Here is a 23,755-nt window from a genome sequence, read left to right on the forward strand (position 1 = left end):
TTTTAAGTGGGTATATGGAAATCCTGGAGCTTTCTTAGTGGGTATACGGCATAGACCTGCGTATCACATAGACTACACCACTGCTTTACACACTCTTCATACTGAGTATGCCATTGTTATAGTGAGAAAGTGTTTCCTCCACTGTCACCAGAGACTTCTCTCACACCAGGTAGAAGTTATAAATGTTACATTTTTATTCTCAACTCTGCAAAAAAAAAAAATAAAATAATTGTGATGTTGTGGCCAGACTTAACAACAAAAGTCAGACTCAAAGGCGCAGCAATGGCCATGGCCACTTGCTGACGTCAGGCTGAGATGAGCAGGCTCTGACACACAATGCAGACAGTCCTTGGTGGCTGCTGCTTTCAGGGCCCCTATTTCAGCACGTACGGGAGCCATTGTGTGTTTTTAATGCACAATAGCTGTGTCCAAACAAAGAGAAAGACTTCGGTTTAATAACCGTCATCACATATCCATGGGCGCTGTGGAATATGTGACTAACGTGGGGGGGGGGGGGGGGCTACAGCGGACACGACGTATCTGGGGAGGGTTTTTCAGGCAGACGCTGCTCTGTATCCTCTGGAATTTCCCCGTATAACTCAGAGGAGCTGGGGAGGAGAGGAGAGGAAATCCAAACTGGCAATGGACCGTTCGGAGGCTGGCAAGAGCAGGACCACCGTCTGAATATCAATCGCAAGTGTTTTGGCAAAGGCAGAGATGGGCTGATATCTGGCCAGTGCGGCGCTGTGTGCAAGCCGCTTTGAATTATGGGTAATAAGACAGAGACAGAGACACGGAGACAGATTTCAGGAGTGAGAGAGGGAGGATGAGAAGATGGGGGGGTGAGGTTAATGTTCAGGTTGAGGAAATGGAATTATTATTATTATTATTATTATTACTGTTAATAATAATAATAATGATGGTGGTAGCCCTGGGATGTAAAGGTATGCTGTCTCTTAGACTGATAGTGTGGGTTAAGACCGGCTCTTGCTGCCCCACTGATGGCAGATAGGACGGCATTGGGGTGGAGAAAGAGTGCTGTCTGGGGCTGGGTGTTGAAAGAAGCTCCTCCTTTGAGTCCCGCTGTGTGACACGGCAGGTGACCTGAGATCTGCATGACCTTTGACCTTTCAGTGTGCCTCAGTAGTGGGCTGATATGCGAAGGGCCTGGCTGTTCGGATAGCGATAACAGAGATTTAGCTGCCACTCGGGATGGGAGGGCACAACAGCATCAATGTTTTACACCTTATTCCTGACCTTGGATGCATGTGTAGGTGTATCCTTGCAGAGTGAGTTTCATCATTGATGGACTGTATCATTGATGGACTATGCCAGAGCTACCACACTGCCACTGAGAGAAGAGGGAAGAGAAAGTCATCTTGCATTAGCGATGTGTCCATGTCCTGGGAGCAGGGGATTGTGGGTATGTTTTGTGGTCTTTCTCACCAAACTGCCAGGCAGGATGTGAGCAGGAGAACGACACTGTTTCGTTGGCTCCTTTAGCATCTCGGTGTAAATGTAGCGTTCACGCTGCGATTCAGGGCACTGTGCTTGGGCTGAGTGCAGCATTCGCCATGTGGCTAAGTCTGTCTGTCTTTTATATACCGGCATGATTGTGACCATTATCAGTTCTTTAAACGACTTTAAAAGCTGTCAGCACTGTGGTGGCGTGACACAGGGCGGTAACGTCTTTGGAGGACGGGGGAGGCCCTGTCCCAGCTCCGCATGGTATTTCTCACACACGTGAAAACATTAACACGTCCAGAGTGCTGTGACAGGCTCCACGTTCCCTGTGCATTCCTCACATAGCTCCGATAGGATGCCGACACGCCCGGGATAGCCACAGCCACCAGGGCCAGCCAATGACTGAGAGAGCCCTTACACAGGGGCAGGGTCAGGGGCAGAGTCAGGGTCTCCATCGTCCAATGGCTGCAGTCATGCCGCTGTCTCCAGCCTTCCATTGGCCCCTGCATTGCACACCTGTGTGTGCTCCTGATGAGTGTCAAAAAGAAAGAAGAAAAGAGAGGAAGCAGAAAGACGTTGTTTTCCGTGTCTCTGTCTCAGGAACTGTGGATTAATTCATATGCTAATATTGCTCCATTCCTCTGCAATGCAAAATTTACATTTTTAGTGTGACTTTATAGACAACTCACAGACAAAACAAAGGTGAGGGAAGCAAGCAGGCAGAAAACACAGGTGCGCAGACAGGCACTGTGAAAATGCTTTGGAGGTCATAGCTTATCCTCTAGACCCGGCTCCTGACCCAGCCTGTGGCAGGTAGCAAGCCTCACGGCACAGGAGCGGTTAACAAGCGCTGTTTATCATGTGAAATCCGAGCTCCTATCAAAGTCAAACAGTGGCAGCCTCCATTCTGAGTGTGTGCTCAATGTCATCTCCAAGGACAGCCTCCGCTACCCTTGGAAAAAGCCACAAGCAGAGATATGAGGACGGCTTCCAGCTTAACCCTTGCAGTGCTGGAGTGGAAAGAGGATTTCAAAGACCCTGTTAATCCAGTTTATAATGTAGGACCATGGATCCCACTGAGACACTGGCCCCTGTAAGAGAATAGTTATTCTGTTATTGTTTTTCGGCAACGTTTATCCACAGTAACTTGCCTGGCTTAAACAAGGGTGGCAGTGTAGCATGGTGGTAAGGAATAGGGCTTGTTACTGAGAGGTTGCAGGTTCGATTCCCCTCTGTGGCACTGCTGTTTGTACCCCTGGGCAGGGCAATTAGCTCACAATTGCCTTGGTAAATATCCAGCTGTATAAAACCTATGTAACCTATGTAAGTTGGTATGTATAAGGGCATCTGCTTGATAACAATAATGTAAAATATTATCCTTTTGCAGTACACTGCTGGGAGTGAATGAAGTGATTCAATTTAAGAGCCTTACTCAGGTGTATGAGCAGTGTCATAACTGAGATGCAAATCTAAACCGCCTCTCCACTCCGGAGAGCACATTTGATTTCTGCATTTCTAGGGAATCTCTTTCAAGGCAGGCTGGATATGTTTTGAAAGAAGACACTTTATCTAGTCCAGGTGATGAGAATACCCACTGAACCCTGCAGGAATATAAAATATAAACGTAAGGGTCTGTTTTTATGGGATTGGATCACGGTGGATGAACTTTTCAGGGAAAACTTACTGCTCGTATGGAGCCCCGTGAAAATGACAGATATAGAACGGTAGTTGACCTCAGAGCTTGGATTCTGTAGCAGATTTCTGTGGGTACGTCAGTTTCTCTGTCTGCCTGCTTTTCCCATCACACCTGAGGTGCTGTGGGGATGTGGGCTGAATCGCTGAGAGAGCTGCTGTATCCTGCAGAGACTGACAGTGGATTTGGACCGGCCTGGGATCTACCTAGACACTACGTTATATTGTAAAAAAAAAAGAAAGAAAGAAAGAAAAAAGACCCGACTGTCTGCCTTTCAGATTTTTTTTCTTTTCGTTGCTGTGAGTAAGGGTGCAGGTATGCGTGTGGCAGTAAGCATCCTCCAAACAGCTGTGAGGCTTCCCATTCCGCACATCCCATAATAACCCCACCGATCCCCGTTAGCAACGACCATTCCAGGACCGCCCGGTCAGACTCATGGACATCTGGAGAGTTTATTCTTTGTCCTCCAAGTGAAAACGATCTGGCCTTCTGTGTGCCTGCCTACCTCACACAGGGGAGCGTTACGCAGTCTGTGACGCATCCGCCCATCTGGTGCATGGTTGATTTACCTGCACCAGGTAAACAGATGCTTCTGAAGTCCCCAGTGCTCTCCATTCACCTGATGAGAATGTGAATGAGGAGAAATATAAACGTCTTCACAGACTGAAGAACTACTACTTCAGGCTAAACCTCAAAGTCCCTACCAAAGCGTGATCTTCTGTTCCTCTTATGTGACATTAAGTAAGTGTATTTCAGAGTTTTTATGTAAGTGGGTATGTTGAGGTTTACTTGCATGGTTGTGGTATGTGTTAGGATTACATTTGGAATGGTATAGTTCTTAAGTTGTACGTATTGCTTTTATTATTAGTGTTGGCATGAATTTGGTGTCAGCACTATGTCTGGCACTGACATTCATTCATGTGTTAGTGCTGTCCTGTTTTTTTCATGCCGCTTTATTGGATGCACTGTGTAGGTCTCTCTGGATAAGCATGCCTGCTAAATGACAATAATGTAATGCAATGAGTGGAGAGTAGGACGCACCCTAAGCTGAAAACGGTGAAGGGTTCACTTAGGCCAGATTCAAGCAGGTACACACTGGTGGCAGACAGGGGATTTAAATGCAGGGGAATAGGTCAGGATTGACCACAGGGGGTGGGGCGAGAACGTGCCTTGGAGTCCTGTTGTGTTTGGGATTCGACAGCAGGGTTTCGCTGAGGCGCATTCGCGCAGAGATGCTAATTCCTGTACCTCCTCCACGGGCTGGGCCAGCGAAGAGGGCGGAGCTCTGGCAGCAGAGTGTCAGCTCGCCGATGGAGCGGAACGCTTCCGGCAGGCTCTGCAGGAAGGCCACCGAACATAATCTTGCAACACGGGTTCTTCAGCCACATGCTACTGTACGTGTTTACTCAGACAGGGAGTGATGTGGGACGCTGCTGCTGTAGCCGGTGGTCCTCTAGTTGAGTGTTATCCTTTCGTAGAATGAATGGGAAAAAAAAAAACCTTTTTCTGTTTTACTGTCCACTCCCAGACACGCATGCAGCCACTCTCCTGGAAACGCCAGCGTTGCTGTGGCTGCATTGAGTGTTAATTTTTCATGGCCAGACTCCAGGAGCTATGATGTCCGCCCAGCCCCTCTTCCTGTTTCACATGAAATGGGATTAGTCCACCAACTGGTGAAAAATCAGACCACCGATGCATGTTTGTGTATCAGCAGCTGGCCGAACACACACATACAAACACGCACACACACACACACACACACACACACACAAACACACACACACACACACACACACACACACACACACACACACACACACACACACAGGATATCTCAGACTTCACACATCACACATTTAGATTCTATATAATAATATGAATAATATTGATGAGAAGCATTGATTAAGATGATGAAACCTGTCTTGTCTCCCTCCCTATATTTTTGTAAATATAGTGATTCTGAGGTTCACCTTCAATTTAATCATTTCTATCTTAACTGAGAACTGGACAAAAACATTTTTTTTTTCTTTTTAACACTGCATCAATTTGTCACTGAAAGATATAGATGAAGGTAGCTGGTAGGTTGCTGTTATTTTGGATAGAGGACGGAGCTTAAGACAGGAGTGACAGACAGGAGTGGCAGACAACCGAGCGTTCACTCTGGGTGTGGTCCAATCAGTGAGGGAAATTACAGGGGACAGTTTCAGTACCTTCATTGGTTTGAGGTAAACAACCAAAACAAAAAGACAAAAACTGATTGGCTGATTTTCAAGGCTTTGTTCCATTGGTCAGCTCCCTCACTCAGGGCCTTAAAAGGTCCATCCTCCTCAGCCTAACACCTCAACATAAACAGATCATAAACATTCAATCCAAAATCAAAATGCTCTGTCCTCAATTTTCAGCCATTTAAGAACTATTGTTTATGTAGTTGTTGAATTTCTTTTAATGTATGTGGTGTGTGCCTCAAGACTGCAATCAGAGTGCAGTTCACTTTTGAAAATGTATTTTTCCTTTGGATCTGCTGCCAAGATTTAGGATCCTATCAGTAGGCTCAATGAAAATATCCTCTCTAATTATCTTGTACACCTGTGGAGACTTTTAAGAGAGAGAGCTTTGAGACCCCTAAGAGAAACTTCACCTTTTGTAAACACCCTGGGTTGCGTGTTTTCATTTTAGAGACCAGCAATGCAACACCTCATCCTGGCTCATGTGGCGATAGAGAGTTTCACTTTTTTTTTCCTTCCTCTTCATGTGTTTAACCACAGCTTATGGCTTACGTGCACACAAACCTCAGGAAATCCAGGCCGGCTTAAGCTAATGTTGGCTGGCTTCTGCACCCCAGCCATTCCAGCGATGCCTCTCGCCAGCTTGAATGAGCCCTAGCTGAGATACAGAGTCCCAGCTATGCTGGGGGACTGGGAGAGCATTCTGTGGAGTTAAAGGAAGGTTGTGTGGGGGGCAGAAGGAAGGAAAAGGGATGCAGGTTTACCATCTGAAACCCAAACTTTGTTGTGAATTTGCGATAAGCTGAATGCTGAATGGCTGATGCTACACTGTGGCCCCAGTAGAGGGTGTTTGGAAAGGCTCACAGCAACATCCCTGAACTCAGCCGGCTCAGAGACACAGCATGCATAGCTTCAAAATTTTTCTGTCAGGAGTCAACCTGCATCACGCAACTATCCTGCTGAACGATCCAGCTTAAAGTAATGTACATTAATGCCTTGTGTAGCTGCTCTGTTTGTACTGAGACAGTCTCTCTATATCTACATTTCCATACAGTCATTTAGCAGACACTCTTATCCAGAGTGACTTACAAAACCATATGGAAGGCTGAAAGCAAAGATGATACTAAATCATAGGTGTCACAATCTCATGATCGTACGATCAGAATGAACCCTAAGTTTACTGGCCGCTGCTGCCAGTCTCAGCTAATATTAAGTAATGCTATTTTACACTGGATGGAGTACTGGATTGCTTATCATTCTCTAAATAAATGAATGTTTTATGAAGGAAACATTCCAAACCCACATCTTGTAAAACAGGAAACATGAGAAGAGTTGTAGAATGGGGCTGATTTTCTCCAGGCCTGGTCGATCTGGTGCATTTCTCCTCCCTGTGTTAGGCTGCTGTGATGATTGGTGGATTTACTGGGTTATTGCCAGGGGCAGTCTGAAGCTCGGTTTACATGCAGTTCCAGTTCACACCAGTTCTGTCCATAAGCATTTATGACCATACTGTATATTCTGTTAAGACCATTGCCTGCCTTGGTGAGATTTGCATTTGTGACATTAAAATTGGTCTACAGCTATTTTTGTACAAAAATGGAGAGCCACACAATAAGCAAAACAAAAAAGCAAAAGGCTTTAAACTAAAGGCTTGTTAAACAAACAACTGTAAATCCCAATATCAGCATGGTGTGGAAGTGGGAGGTTGTTGCACTGTATTTTACCTCTGTACTGCTTAAAGGGAAAGTGCTGGACAGGTTGACTTGGAAAAATTACTGAGCTCTGTGAAAAGTTACAGGAGGGACAGGATGGGATCCATTCTCATGTGAACCCAGGACACCGTGGTAAAATAATGAAGAAAAGCATTCTGTTATCTGCTTTTATCCTCTCATTAGAGGAGTCTCGCTATCCATTTCCCATTGCCAGGCAAAGCTCTATCCCTGTCTAACCCTGAGGATATATATCTTGCTGCTGTTTAGTTAGACTGCTATGAGTGTGTTGTAACTCTCTACTTGTCCTCAAGTTTGGCCCCACTTGTAATAAAGTGATTTCACTGTATCAACCTCTGAAACAGACTGAGCGTAATTTTTCCACAACAGCAACTTAAAAAACACCTGGATGCGTGAGACTCAGTAACGAGAAGCTTGCAACAATGACTGAAGTCTGGAAAATTTCAGTCCTTCAGCACTCAGAGTATTAATTTTCACTTGTTAAGTCATTTCAATTTGCTCCCAGCCACGGAAATGCTAGATAATGTTACCTGACAACAAAAAATGTCAGGATAAATAATTGAACAGTCAATTTTTTCAGAAGATTAATGAAATAATACCTGAAATTAAGGGTGGGGGAGGGGGAGTCAGTGAATGATGAGGAGAAGAGTATCATCTCTGACCTTGCTCAATTTTTAATGAGCTGGATGTGGCAAATGCAGAGTCTGGCTGGTACAAAATGGGGGATGGGGGGGGACAGGGGTGTGGGCAGGCGGTGATTTCCCAGAATAATGGTGATAATTAAATAACTCAGACTGGAGCCGATTCGAAAAAGCAAGCCCCAAAAACAGAGAGGACGGGATGCTTGGTGCGTTTCTTCCGGACGTGTTCGTCTGCTGTGAGCGGTATGACGACCTGCTGGAAGCTGAGAAGGACATTGGCGGACAGAGGGTGAGGAAGCAGGAGGAAGGTGAGAAGGCAGCGGGACTTCCCCGCCCCACGGTGGGACGGTCTCATCGATCCTCTCCGAGCCACGCCCATGAGGCCCCGGCAGTAGCGGAGATATCCTCTTTCTCATCTAACAAACAAACAACAGCCAAACGTCTCATTTTGTCCACAGTCACTCCCTCTCGTGACTCAGCCACAAACTATAATCGCAATCTTTTCTCCTTTCACTTCTCCATTCTCTCCCCCGCGATCAAAAACAACCTAGTGTGAGAGACACACTGGCGTGCAGGCGATGTTTTTTGAGCATCGCTGGCCAGTGGGCTCTCGAGAAACACAAACAGAAAGGCGACCCGACGGAGCGCGAATGCCCTGAAGAGTGACTGGAACTCAGCATATTATTATTATTACTGTTATTGTCATTTAACGATGCACTGCAACAATAACCTGGAAAGCAAGAAGTTTGAAGAACAAAGACTGAATGCCATTATGGTCACTTCGAAGCTCAGAAAAGTTGTCTCCGGCTCCCTGTTTGCTCAAAGTTAAAAAGCAGACAGTCAAGCACTCTCCTGCCCCTCTCCAAGCTGGCAGTGCATGGTTAGTGTTAATTACAGTCAGTAACGAGAGAACAGAGCCAGGCTGTGAGACACCCGGGGTATTTTTAGCTCCTGTACAGTCCTCTAAGGCTGCAGAGAAATGCGTACAGAAACAGCTCAGTATTCTCTGAACTCTGTTATGCCTCTCTTCAGATTGAGACTGAAAGGAAAAAAACAAATAAATCTTTTCTGTCACTGCAGTTGTTTGAAATGCATCTCAGTCATGTCCGCATGCATCTGTCAGGACTGAGGCCATTCTTTGTGACCAGGTGGATCATTTCCATGCAGTGGATCACAGACACACTGGCTCTCAGTGGTGCCAACCACTGTTTCTGAAAAGGATTTGGGAGTAAAGTATTAGATCGATATACCATGGATGGATTTGTCTTCCTAGCTGATTTTGTATGTTTGTGGTATAAAGGCAGGCAGTTTCATTTACTGTAAGATAATTTTTTTATTTATCCGTGTTGATTGTTTTAGGGCACCTGTCTTCCTGTTCAGTTATGGTTTACTCCTGAAAAGTTGTTCATCCTACACATTTCATATAAGGTTGTGACTGATATGTAACTACAGGCCGGCAGTGTTCTAAGATTGTACATGAATTACTTTCAGCCACATGGTGTTTGGGTCTGTCACAAATGACAGCCGACATTTCTAGTTTGAAAACTGAATTTTGAAACGGGTTAGGTCAAAACTTGCATTAATATGAAAACATGGATTTGCATGTGAGAGGTCTCCCTTTTGGTTAGTGAGAAAGCTTGCATATGTATATAAGTATGTAAGAAAAAAAACAACAACAAAGAGTAAAAGAGAGTGAAAATATATTTCCTGTATTTCGCCTGTATGCAATCAGAGGTAGAAATGAGCTCCCAGAAGCCGAGTTCTCTTTGGAGAGGTTGGGGGTTGTGGGGGGGGGGGGCAACTCAAGCAGCGGAGGAGGGCTTTAATGAGTTTGGAATAATGAAGTCTTGTTTCTCCGCTGCTTTGAGGCTGCACTGAAGTCTCTCTAAATTTTTGTGTGAAAATAAAAAAAACGTGATAGAAGGTGTTTATGGGAAACCGCCACCCTAAATTACGAGGCAGACAGAATTATTATATCGTATTTTACGCACTGGATCAAACTTTCGCGGGGGCTCGGGGAAAGTCACATGCTCGGCACGCATTTTCACAGAGCCTTTTTTTTTAATTGGAAGGAAAGCATTTCTCTGGCTATTTCTGGTCTGGCGCAATGTTGAAAATGCCAGCTGTCTCACGATCCGCGCTCTTCACAGCGATGCTCTCCGGGCTCTTTTTGTGATCTCCAAGCTGAGTCACGGAGTCCAAAAAATGGAAAGTTTTAACGCTTGTCCATTGACCTGCCCAGCCGATCTGGATTTTGGGCTTGAAGCGACAGCATGATTTCTGGGTGCACATCTTTGCTGGAGGTCTGTACCTGTGATTGCCAACATCGTGACAGCAAATGGGAAATGACTGACATCATCATCAAATATGCTGAGGAGTCTGTGGAAAGATTCAGCAAAACTCATGTAAAACAAAAGCATGTGCAGAAACTATAAACACCAATACCAGAGACATGTTGAATGTGGACGTCTTAAAAATAATGCACAATGACAATTATCATGTTCAACTGGTGAAGGATGGATGCAATTGTTTTCATTGGTTTGTCTGCATTTTAAAAAGTCCACATTCCACGTATCTTTTAAAATCGTCCTGATGCTGGATCAGGATTTTGTGTGCTTCATTTGAATGGGAAACATTTCCCATTCAAACGCTTTATGACATGAACAGCTTTCTTTGCGCCCCCACCCCTATGATTTAATGTTGCCAAATGATGTCAGAATTTAAAGGTGCAGGAGTAATCAAACTTCCCTTCACGTCATATATGTGAATGTCAACATGCCCTGGATCGTTGGGGGGGATCCACTTTAAACGAAATTTAAAACATTGGAAGGAGGGAACATCTCGCTGGTATCTGTCATTTTCACCACAGCTAGGTAGCATTCCCTGTGCTCTGCGTGCACTTTAGGATTGAGATTTTTTTTATCGTGAGCAATCATCACCCTCGGCTATGAGGCCACTGCTTTGCACCTCTGATACACTGCTGAAAGAGTCACGATTTTAGCAACAGTTTGACAGCAAATCAACTGCTATTCTCAGCCAAGAGGCTCCATTTCAAGAAGGTGACTGAGACTTATACTCTAGAGGGCGGTACTGTCAGTAATATATGAAACGTGCTTCTTTTTTGGCATTATTTTTCACTCATCTTAATAATATTAGCAAAAGTAAAATAGAAGCCCTCCCAGCCCCTCCCTGCAGTTTCTGTGACAGACAGCTGCAGGTGGCCCGGTGGGCCCCGGAGCCCGGCCCTGCGGCAGGGCGCATGCCCGACATGTCTGAGCGCACGTGGGACCTGATCCCTCAAACCGCTGTCACCCGGGCTCTCTCCCCGCAGAAAGATCCAGGAACCAGGGGAGGCACAGGGTGTGAGGTCAGCCCTCTTAGGGGGCACGAAGGAAGCCATCCAAAGCCAGCTGGTCTGGCTTTGAAAGTAAGAGAGAGAGAGAGAGAAAAAGAGACAGAGAGAGACAGAGAGAGAGAGAGGGAGAGACAGAGGGAGAGAGAGAGAGAGAGAAGGGTATAGAAAGGAAAGTGAGTGAAAGAGAGAGAGCAGTTGAGAGAGAGAAAGAGAGGGACTGGGAAAGAGTGAAGCAGCGGCAGAGAGAGGAAAAGGAGAGAGAGAGAGAGAGAGAGAGAGAGAGAGGGAGAGAGAGAGGGAGAGAGAGAGATAGAGAGAGCAGGAGAGAGAGAGACTGAGTACTGTTAGGATAAGAGCATCAGAAGGCTCAAGACCAGCAGCAGGTTCTGCAGAGACAGAGGAACAGGTGAGATGCTCTGCTCTTCTGGGATGCGGAGAGGGGGTGGGGGTGGCGGCGGAAGGGAGTGGGGTGGAGAGGGTGCTTGATTTATGCCAAAGGTATGGTGGACAGATGGGTATGATGTCAACAGACAAGGACCTGTTGACAATATGAGATATGTTTAGGAGGCTGTAATCTCAAGAGATCACCAAAAGCAGTGTGCTCGGTCATATGTATGTTTTTGGTCACCTGTTTATGATACTGTAATGGGCTAGTATGACATTATTTCATTTCTTTACATCTGCTAAACATCCGGAGCAACTTGTACAGCCTACAATTGTACAAGTTATCCATTTGCACCACAGGATATTTACTGTGGCAATTTAGATTAAGTATGTTACCCAAGACCACAATAACTGTGCCCTCACTTGGATTTGAACCAGGAACCTTTGGGGTACAAGTCTTGTTTGGTATATGGTGCCATTTTGCAACTTGGACCTTCACGTGGGATCATAAATACAACATTTGTGTTCAAAAAGAAAAAGAAAGTCTGGAGAAGTCAAGGAGAAGGACTGTACAGGACAGTCTCATTAAGGCATTTTCTAGGGAAAATGCCTTAATGAGACTGACCATTGACATCGGTTTTTCAGGGCTTCTAATGAACGGAGCCTGACCGTATTTATTCTCTTTCACATGTTCACAAGTTGTCAGCAAACTCTACTTACTGGAATTAAAATGAAAACAACGTATACAGTCATGCAGATACCAGCCTGTGTTTTATCTTAACATCAAAAAATTCCCAAGGGTTTTGATGCATGGTTTTCATTTATGATGTACATTTCCCTCCATATTTACTCACACCAATGACCACACAAGAATATTCAACATGCCATATAAGATTTAATATATATAATAATGAAATCTAAATCTGTGTTGTTTAATGTTATTTTCATTTTTAAGTAATATAATATGTGCATTTTTTCTTTTAGAACATGTTTTTGTCCTATTTAAACTGAGATATGCATCACTATGAATGGAACTGTATTTAAAAATTAGTTGATGTACATGTTATGTAGAAGTTCAGTAGAAACGAAAAAATTTAGTTAAACTCTATTGTCTATAAAGCTTCAACTAAAAACATGCAAAAACAGATGGACAAAACAACCCTTGAAAGTGTAATTGTGAGAAAAATACAAAGCTGCTCCTCTGTTGCTGTGAACTCTGCACCCTTTGGAAAAGAGGGAAAAACTGTCGAGGTGATTTCATGCCCCTTCAAATTGCGGGAAAGAGAAGAGGGCATGGGCAAATGTCCTGGTAGTATGCGCTCTCTGAAAACAGTGTGGAGCTAAAATGGACAAGTACAAAATGAACTCAGTTGTTGCTAATCTTCGGACCCCAGATGGCTTGGATATTTTGTGCACTTTGCACGGTTTGGCGCCAGTTTGGGGTTTGTGCTGTGGATCCATGTGTCCAGTTTTGCCCTTACTATTTCTGCGGGCTCTCTGGCTTTGAGTTAATCAAGACCCAGTTGTACAGTCCAACATTAACAACTGGTGTGGATGTGGAATCAGAGAGGCCAGGTATGAATACAGATTTACACATTGTGCAAAGTCTAAACACTGAAAAGATCATACAGTTTGGAATGGGTGTGACCAGGTTGGCATGATTTTGACAGACAGACTGGTATGCATGGAACATGTGGCTATTCAAAAGCTGATCAGGAGAGAGCAGGATAATTCAGTACCAGAAACATAAGAATGAAAAAATGACAGAATAGCTCCTATTCAACACTGTAATACGTTACAATTAAAACTACATAAAATCACATCATAGTTCAACAAACGGTAATATACTATGACATTGAGCTCCACTATGAGTTATTACAAAATGATTACCTGTTTGTTGTGCCGAATACAGAACTGTGAACTCTGGTGCTCGTCCAACTGACAGATTACTGTACACACTCCCGTAGGCACCTTAGGTTTACATCGTGGAGACAGGTGTATAGTCCAATTTCACCCAACCTCTAAACAAAGTCTCATTCTGTTATGACATTTATTGTGTTATACGTTTAGAGTAAGACACTGAAGCTCTTAAAAGCAAGCGAAGAGGTTTCCTCTCAGAGGAAAGACAGAAGACATTGAGCCACCTGGTCACATGACTTTAACACTGACCTGAAAGCCTCTCAAAGATCCAAACACACTGCAGAAGCCTGAGGCACCGCTGCCTGCAGGACGAAAGGGAAAAAGCAAAAAATATGCTGGTATTTATTTCTGACAGTGATTATTATTATTATTATTATTATTACTAAAATACAACCACAAACTTTAATTACTGAATTCAGCACAGCCTTTGAAAACACCAACAAAAAAAGCAAAGGTCAGATGTAACATCTCTGTAGATAGGGAGGTTGTGGAAAATAAGTCAGACTGTACTTATGCTGTACTGCCAGACAGGAAATAGACCTGCAACAACTGGTTTACAAGCCCTGCTCTGGCGCCACCGTATCTCCCCTCACTTTGCAGAACTCCCTCTGAAAATGACCACGCATGATGAAATCAGGAATATTTTACTGTAGAGTGTGAACCGAAGAAAGGGAAGCATCCCCCTCTTTACTGAAAACAATTCAGCGTGTACATAGTATACTTGCAGTAAAAGTGAAACAGGGAGAGTTTGTCATTTGTTTGACGGAGTGAAGTTAATATTGTAAGTCATTATTAATATACATTTTTTTCCACTTTTGGAATCATTGTAATGGATTAATATTATCAATCAGTGAAAAACGGCCCTTTTACGAAGTTAATATTGGTGTTAACGTCACTCGGAATACAGAGCTGTCTCAGAGAGCTTAATATTCGATAGCGGTAAAGATACTAATTACTCAATGAAAGCAATGTGCCGTTTCAAACACACTTTCGCTTCTGTCACTTGTGCGCAACTGCGAATCAATCAATACGTTTCTCTTTAAACCCCGGCATAAACAATCCCTTCCCCGCACCACACCTCTTCCCGAGACCCAGCTAGCACACGTGACTTATACACATGCGACTCGTGGATAAACCTCTCCACTCCGTGGATTGGTTCCTGCAAAACTCATCTGATTTTTTATTGGGTTATCAAAACGTCTTTCCAAAACTGGTGGACCTATTGTTGTAGGTACCTTAGAGAATGACGTCAATGGTATCTAAGGGAGCGCTGCCTGAGTGTTGAGAAATGAAATGCGAAACCTCTTTTAAAAACTTGTGAAATCAGTCGATCAACATTTTTTTAAATAGAGGCTTAGTTTTTACACACATTTATTGGACATTCCGTGTGGAACTTTCGTTGTCCTTGTATAAGTGGTTAATAGATAGCTTACTTGCATTTTACTTCTTTCGTTCTTTCAAATGTGTAAGACTATTTGCGCATCTCCACACTTTTTTCTTTGTCTTGGATGACGTCATATGACAACTATGGAGCAGTTTCCTGCGCTATCAAATGTTGAAAGTGTCACATAGTTTGCCTTTTCCTCCTTGTTTATTGATAAAACAGTACTGTTCGGCACGCACAGCCAAACATTCAAGCAAAGTCCTGTGTTGAAAGGTCCACATTCAGGAATAAAAGCAGTGTACGACTTTTCGGTCCCGGCAGATTGGAAAGTTTTAGTGAAAGTCTGGAGATTTTTTTTTCTCATTTGCGACGCGACGCGGGTAGGAGGTTGACTTTAACTTGGGCTGCTGTCCGTCATATAAAGAGGGAGGAGCCGTTCAGTGACATGAGGCTGGCTCGTTCGGAGTTTGTCAGTTCACCAAAAATAGACGCCGTGTACCAGCGTGTGTGTATGCGAGTGCGTTTATGTCACTGTAGCTAACGGAGTCACTGGTACGGAGTGTCTATATTCAGCGAGGGACGGGCTGAAAAAAGGGGTGAGTTGTAAAAATAGAACCGATATTACACGCAAGGACTTCACTGAGTCCGAAGGGGAGAGAGAGGGAGACGGAGAGTCAGAAGGACAGCAAAAAAATCCAAGGCAGCTAATGCAACATAATGTACAGTATTACTACTGTGCATGTTACGAGAACATTGAAAAACTATATCCACGGTGTGTTGGCTTGCTAAATTTAATTGACGAGTCGTGAATTCATTTGAGTGAGCACTTCTCGATGTTAAAATGCCATTGGCGTTTATCATGTTTTGTAATTTGTTCTTTTATTTTCATGGAGTTGACAGCGACTGTATTAAAGTACAGCACTTTACTGTTTTTTTTTGTAATGTGAAGTGGCTTTGATGTCAACGAGTAAGCGTCTTAATTTCAAAAAAGGTGAGCTAGTGTGTTTAGCTTCGATAGAACTTAGCTAGTGAATGCAGCGGAATTTTACGTGTTTTAAAATCGAGAGTAAAAATGGACATGTTGTCTGTCGAGGAGTAAAGTAAAGACTGAGTTGCAGTTAGTGCAGTGAAATGCACTCTGGTCATTAGAGGTATTATTATTGTTGTTGCTCTAGCTACAGTGGGTGTAGTGGCACTGTTACGGATATGACATCAGTGACAGACCGAATTAAGTTTGACTGATAATATAGCAATTCCATTTACAATTCCTAGCGCATATGATTTTGGATCAGTGTGGTAATGTACAGGGCAATATAGTACTAAAAGGCCTTCTTATAGCAACAAACTTTCCAGCGAAAAACAAACGAATCACGATAATCAGTTTTATTTCAAGATTTATAAAGTCTACTGTGACGTTGATAGAGTTACGTCTGGCACGTTTGGACACATTGTTGACGATGTGTGTGCACTGCTGAACCTGACAAAACAAATGGAAAAACAAGCTCTGGTTCCGTCCCGTTTGTGTAACGGCGGTATCCTAACCGCTTTTTGCGCGAGAGTAGTGTTTTGGTTATTTAAAATGTGGTGTTTAACTACATTTTGACATTCCCAGGCAATCAAATAAAATAGCATTTAAAATATGTTGGACGTGTAACAACTCCACCATATTGCTGTTTTCCTGTCATAGTAATTCTGCTTTTTCTTTATGATGTACAGTAACCAGCCCTATATGCTCTACTCATTACAGCTTGGAAATGTACCGTGACTTGTAGTAATGTGCGCGTTCTTCATTACTCTTGTATACGAGTTAGTGATTCAACTCAAAAATTGACAATTGATTCATCCATGGTAAATAAATGTGACATAACAAGCATACACCTTAACGTATAGACTGTCGTTTGTTAAAGAAATATCAGAATTTGTGCTTGGCTTTCGGCTGTTTCGTGCACATTATGTTAGTTCTACAAACTCTTTGATTTACCTGTTTTCTTGACCGAATCCTCGGCAGCTCCTCTAATGATAAATTTCATGCTGTAAATCATTCATGCGAATATTTACACTGGTGCTAACGGATGCAGTTTTAAAAATTAACAAGATATAGCCGGTTATTAAATGCTATTGTGTTGCTTCGGCTAAGTTTTAACGTTTAATGTTGTACAGTATTTATGATTTCAGTACGTCGCTTTGCTTTGCCATGTACAGTGCAGTCCGCACATTGTTTTTGCTTTGCAAAACAATTTTTACGTATTATTATTATTATTATTATTTTTACGTTTTGCGAGCATGAAGTTATCCCCGTCAGTGACACCTGACTGACCCAAAGCGGATTGATTTGAAACTGGTCCCAGTGCTGTGTCACAGAATCTATTTTCTGAGCCTTCGGATGGTTTTATCAGCATGGTATCCACCTACTCAGTGCGGTTTAGGTTGTGGGTGGTTTGAGACAGAAGTTGTCTGGTCCCAGCTCCAGCAGACCTTGGAGTCCAGGGCTGTGACACACTGGTGACTGTGGTGTGGTCTGGACCGCCCTCTCAGAGACACAAAACATGTGGAGTTACTGCAATTTAAACTTTATCTAAGCAATCAAAATCACGTTACTTTCTCACATTCCTGATACCACACCTCTGTCTGTTTGTTTTCTTTAATGTTTGCATTGCCTGAGTGAGATGTTTCTGATAATGTGCTCTCTTGGAACCGTGCCTGAGGCTGGCCTGGACTCCCTTTCCAATAGCTGGGTACCTCGTTAAAACTCTATGAAAACGGCTCAGTGTCCATCAAGGGAACTGAACACACCGAATCATGCGGCGTGCGTGTGACCTGCTGTGACATCATCTCTTCAGGTAGCCCGGACGCTGTGCACGACAGGGGTCCAAGTGATGCAGTCAGTAAAGTCAGTCAGATTTTATTCAGTTATCACTGGCAGGAGTTGTTGTTGTTTTGATCATTGGAGCACTTAGCCTGTATTTTCCAGCGTAGCTCTGGTTATTATAACGCTGTGTGAAGAGACCGACACATGTTCACACGTGGTTTGATGTTTGTGGATACACTGCTGGTCATGAAGCATCACTGCATACATTTATATTCCTTTGCTTTGTATGTTGCTGTGGATCAGAGCCTTTACCAACTGAATGCATGTAGAAGTAGCTTTGCACCATAAGAGTCAGACTGTCACAGAAGACCTTCACAGTGGGTGCTCTCCAGAGAGGGGGAAAACCACATTTTAGTTAACTTAAGAAAAACTCATCAACCCCTTTATTGATTCAAGGTATACTTCTGGAATATAGTGGCTTATTAAAATATTCCCAAAGTTCTGTTCTTGATAACACAGTAAACATTACACTATATTATTGTCATTTGGTAGACGCTCCCATCCAGGGGCAACTTACGCAGGTTACAATTTTTTTGCGGCTGGATATTTACTGAGGTAACCGTGGGATAAATACCTCGCCCAAGGGTACAGCAGCAGTGCCCCTGCAGGTAATGAAACTGGTAACCTTTCAGTTACGAGCCCTGCTCCTTACCACTACACCACACTGCTGTACACAAAATTGAAGAACTCACTCCATTTGGGACTTGAACCCACAATTCCCGGTTCAGGAGGTCGGTGCGTTATGCGCCAGTTCACTGGGGCCTAAACATGAAACATGAATGTATTCAACGCATGTGCTATGCTCTTTATCCATGAGTGCGTAGCTTTTTTGAGAAGGGGTGCTTTAGCATTGTTTTTCGGTGATGTTGGAAACGAGCTGTTACCGCTAACACGGTGTAGAAGAGACAGAGCTGAGGTGCGATGTCAGTCACACAGAGCGGAGAGTTTGCCTTATATGCCTTATTATTAATCCCAAAACTGTTTTATTATTATGTTCAGAAATGAGAACAGATGGAGGAATATTTTAAAAAGCCTCTTTAAATAGATTTTAAAAAATCTGTGAATAACTCACTGCATGGGAGAGAGGCTAAAAGGAGCAAAAAAAAAGGGGGAACGGGCGTAAGAGCGTGCATTTGATTTGGATCTTTCTGTGTGCGTAGCAGATTTAAGAACAGCTGGTTACAGCGCAAATCCAGCGCTGATGCACAAATAAATGTTTCCTGTGCGGTCTGGTTTCAGTTATTCGCAGTTTTCAGGGAGCCTTTATGGACGGCCAGAGTGAGCGGGATTCCCGATAAAGAGGCGGGCCCTCTGGGCTACCCTCAGCCCGCCGAAGTTCCTGTCCCTCTGAAGAATGTAGCCCTGGCCCCCACTGGGTGTTCCAGCCGAGTGGAAGCCGGCTCTTCCTGTTGGTCATTTGTGAAACAGAATGAAAAGGTGAAAATGCGTTTAGCCTGTTGTGCCATGCGGCTGATTCCAAATGCACACTTTGTGTTGGTGTTAAATGGGTTTTTTTTTTATTCCTTATGAAGGATGGATCTTATATGCTCCAGCACAGGTACTGATTATCTTGCATTGAAAGAAACACTGTGTTAAAAGGGAGTTTTGCCTCGCATAAACAAGGCATTGGAATCTCTGGAGAAACCACAAGCTTATTTCTGTGTCTAAGTGATTATTTTTTACTTGCGCAATAATATTCACATGCACACACTCAGTTCAAACAGCACTGCACAGGGTGAATATCTGCGAGGGTTTAGCATACAGTGGGGGATGAGGTGGCGTGGTGGTAAGGAGCAGGGCTTGTAGTGGGAAGGTTGCCGGTTCAATTCCCCACTACGGCACTGCTGCTGTGCCCTTTGGCAGGGTACTGAAACTGCCTCAGTAAATAACCAAATGTATAAACAGATAAAGTTCTGATTTATGGAAGTCACTCTGGGTAAGAGTATCTTCTACACGACAATAATGTAATTTAATGAATAAAGCATACAGAAGTCTCTTTGATTCAGTGCCTTTACCAAGGGAGAAATGTCTTTGTAGATAGACAAAGATTTGAATTGATCTGTGAAATTTGTATTTGTAATATGGAGTGAGGACATTATTCTAGAAAACTTCTATAGTTCATTTCTGTGTAAAGAATAAGGAGGAAAGGTTTGCTTAGAATGGATTTACCCACACTGCAAATTATTTTGTAACTCAACTAATGAAATTAATGAAACAACTGCATTATTTTTTGTTCATTTTAGTGATCACCAAGCACACACTGTGGCTGTGAAAGTAAGAACTTGCTTAAATCAGCAGCACAAAGTTAAGGACCAAGTGCTTTGCGCTTTGAGTTAATCTGGAGGCTTTAGTTTGCTATGTACATCTGTTGCACTTTTTGGGTACTGCTGTGCATGAAATTGAGTTGCCAAGGTTGTCACATGAATATGAAAATATATTTCTAGCAGACACTCTTGGGGTTAGTTTTTAAAGGTACTGTCATGCATATCTGCTACTAATAAATTCATGTATTCATGTGAGAACCTTGATATTATTGTGGAATTATATGCATTCTGAGTACAAACCAAATGACTCTTAATTTTAAGTGGAATTTTCCTCAGAAGAGGCAGGGATGCAGTGATGATATCATCAGTCAGCGCAGGGTCCATGAGAGTGATGCTGCAGGCCCACATCTGAGAAGAGCTGGTGTAGAATCAGCCCTCATACTGCTTAAGTAAAGCAGTCAGGGAGCAGCTGAAGTGAAATATTCATACTGAAGTGTGCACATAAAATCACTTTCATCAGTACCCTGGATCTGTAATCATTGTTACTATTCAGACAATTATGAAATGTTTTTCCCCAAGCATAGTATAGAGGCTCAAACTTATTTTTCAGCCTCTTGTTAGATCAAAGGTAACTGAAAGACCAGTAAGAGGTACTTTACTGCTTGTCACCATCAGATCTGATTGGTTTGCATACTTGGAACATTGAATCATTCGTACTGCATGGTTGTAGTCTACAGCATATCCAATTATTTGTTCTGAACATGATCCAAGAAACCCAGAGCTTCAGGGTTCAATTTTTTTTTTAGTCTCTTGTTTATGGGTTCTGTGTATTTGAATACCTGATTACAGGCCTTGGCATGAATGGTCAAGGAACTTGTTAGCAGGAGATGGTCTTACTGATGGAGTTATGTCTTTTTTGCATCATGTATCTGTTGAGTAGCAGGCGCTTGTTAAGAAAACCAAGTGACTGTAAAAAGGTAGAATCCTCACTACTCCCAGTGCAGGTCACTGTATCTTGGGACTCCCTGTGTCTGATCTTGGCTGTTTAAACACTGAGCATTGTTAAGGACATAAGAACATATGATGACGAGAACAGGCCATTCGGCCCAACTAAGCTCGCCATTTCTTAATTTGTGAGTGTGTTGTGAGTGAACTGGAGGCAAACTAACGGCAGTGTCTGTCAGTTTTTATACATGTGGTTCATGTAAGGGGTCACATTCTGTATTTTCAGCTTTTGAACACGTTCATGTTCTGACTCAGTTACTGACATACAGTACGTTACCAAACACATTATTCCAGGAGAGTGAAATGGATCGGTTTACATTTTACCGACTTGTTGGTTCTTCTGCTCCTTCTTCATGTATGGTAAACATCACGGTGACCAAGCACAGGCAAAGTGCTTTCAATGCAGTGACCTCAGGAGCAATGCTTCTCTGTCCAGCTGATCAGTTTGCATCTGATGAATACTCCCACCAGTTCTCTGCAGAGATCCAGCCACATGCAGTCACTTCTTTAGGTTTCCTTCCTTCTCAGAATCATGGTGATGGTCGGTTCAACGTTTTATTTTTAAAACACTGGGTACTTTTTTCCTCTTTGGTTTCAGTTCGTATGGCTATGTAGCCATTTATGATAAGTGGGCTGTACTTCCGTTAAAGCCTGAAACACAATTAGGTGCTTTAATGACGTTCTCCTGCCGGAACGTAAGGCCCTTCTGGAAGGCAGTTGAAACAGCTGAAAGTTTCTCCACCGTGGATCCATAGGTGGACAACCAGAAACTGGAGTGATTATGCTTAGGCCATTTATATCATTTCCAGTGTCCCTCTGGGCTTTTTGCACAGTTCATTTTTCCTGGTTACCAGCTTCTATGAGTGCTGGTTCCAAAAGCCCTCTAAAATGGCTTGAAATTGTGCTCTTATTCATGAGCCAAAATCTTGTTCATGCCAGTGCAGTAAAGGCATTTTTGGAAAAGCACCTCCGTGTTTTCATGCTGACTCTACCAACTTACTAGTGCTACTCTTTACACATTCCAGAACCAAGCTTGCCAAATGAGAAAGGAGTGGTCCAGCAGTTCAGCATCATTGTCTGTGACATCACAAACCTTTCTCTGAAATGATTAGTAGTTTAACTAAGAGTCATATGTCTCAGTGGGATTTCCTGGAAAAGAAAGTGGTTTAAAGTGAACCCCAGGGAAAGTGTTTATTTGGCCATACAAAGCACACACTGCAGCAGTGGTCTTTGATGGGAGATTTATGAATGCTCGTCATGGCCATCCAGACACCTTCCCTGGGTTTTATTTTCTTGTTTAGTTATACAGCTGGCAGATTCAGCCCTTGTTGTCATGCATGTGTGTGGTGGGCGGCAGTGTGGCATAGTGGTTAAGAAGCAGGACTCGTAACCGAAAGGTTGCCGGTTCAATCCCCACTGGGACACTGCTGCTGTACCCTTGGGCAAGGTACTTAACCCACAATTGCCTCAGTAAATATCCAGCTGTATAAATGGATAACATTGTAAAGAACTGTAACCTATGTAAGTCGCTTTGGATAAAAGCGTCTGCTAAATGAATAAATGTAAATGTATTCTAATGGCTCTTAATTATTAGTTACCTAAAATAGAAATAGATACTTTTCAGGATACTGAAATGTTTTAAGACAGGTGACATGAAAAAAAATAGTTTTCAAAGTATTACGTAACAGGAAGAATATTGTTATGTCCAAAATTAGTAACCACACTGCTGTGGAGGACTGACTTCTGTGGTGGTAATACTACTACTGTGCAATAGTGATTGTTATAATAATGATATTGCTGTTGTGGAATACTGATGAGATAATATCAGTACTGCTCCGCCACAGATTGCTATGATCATCTCTCCTGTCCTTTACAATTACCTAGATGGCAGTATAATTTTGGCAGACTTCATGTTTAAATTCCTGTACACATAGGCATACCAGATTACTGTCTCAAGTGGGTGTAGTAGCGACCTTTGACCAGTAGTGGTTGAGGCTGAATCGAGGGTCTGCAATCTCTGACTGTGCTTGTTCTGAACTCTGTGCTGCTTCCTGTAACTTAGGGCGTAGAAGGCATCCTCTCGGTGCTGAGATTTGCTTCCACTTGCTCTGCGGCAGAGAATGTGCCAGGGGGTTGGCCAGGGTTCTGCTGAAAGTCTGAGAAAATTAATTAGTGGGAATGGACTCGCAGTGGCATTCTCATGCCCCTCTGTCCGTCCGCAGCGGAGTGTATTCCAATCCATTTTTAGTCTCGGGTGCATTTATTACATAACCGAGGAATGTGGTGAGACACTAACAAAATGAGGATTAATGCTTTTCTTTGATTTTTTTGATGACATTTTTCATTACCATAACAGAACGCGAAACAATTAGCGAATACATAGGGTGGGGTGGAGATCAGCCAAAAGGTTGGATGTTTAAATTACCCTGGAGAAAGGTGCTTTACATCAGTTTCAGTTTATACCCAGGAGGTTATATTCACACAATACCTGCAAAGCAAATACCTAATAAATGTCTGCAGTTAATTTTTAAAATGTAATAGTATGGAATTCTTTCAAGGTTCTTGTCATGTGCTTCCTCATTAATTACAATCTTCAATTGGTCTCTCTAAGTGATCAATCTTCAATTGGTCTCTCTAAGTGATCGATCTTCAATTGGTCTCTCTAAGTGATCAATCTTCAGTTGGTCTCTCTAAGTGATCACTCTTCAATTGGTCTCTCTAAGTGATCACTCTTCAATTGGTCTCTCTAAGTGATCACTCTTCAGTTGGTCTCTCTAAGTGATCACTCTTCAATTGGTCTCTCTAAGTGATCACTCTTCAA

General features: G+C 43.1%; 1 long non-coding RNA gene across 2 annotated transcripts in view; it reads left to right on the forward strand.

Moving 5' to 3' along the window:
- The first annotated feature begins 11,388 nt into the window (after positions 1-11,388).
- LOC118781921 overlaps positions 11,389-23,755 on the forward strand; it is a 38,639-nt gene continuing 26,272 nt past the window's right edge. Inside the window, exon 1 of one of the 2 annotated variants that reach the window (XR_005005123.1) lies at positions 11,389-11,514. This is a non-coding gene — a long non-coding RNA (uncharacterized LOC118781921). Of the gene's footprint in view, positions 11,515-15,251; positions 15,393-23,755 lie in introns of those variants that run through there. The other variant, XR_005005124.1, reaches the window with a different exon arrangement.

The sequence above is a fragment of the Megalops cyprinoides genome, chromosome 8, assembly GCF_013368585.1.
Source record: "Megalops cyprinoides isolate fMegCyp1 chromosome 8, fMegCyp1.pri, whole genome shotgun sequence".
Taxonomy (NCBI): domain Eukaryota; kingdom Metazoa; phylum Chordata; class Actinopteri; order Elopiformes; family Megalopidae; genus Megalops; species Megalops cyprinoides.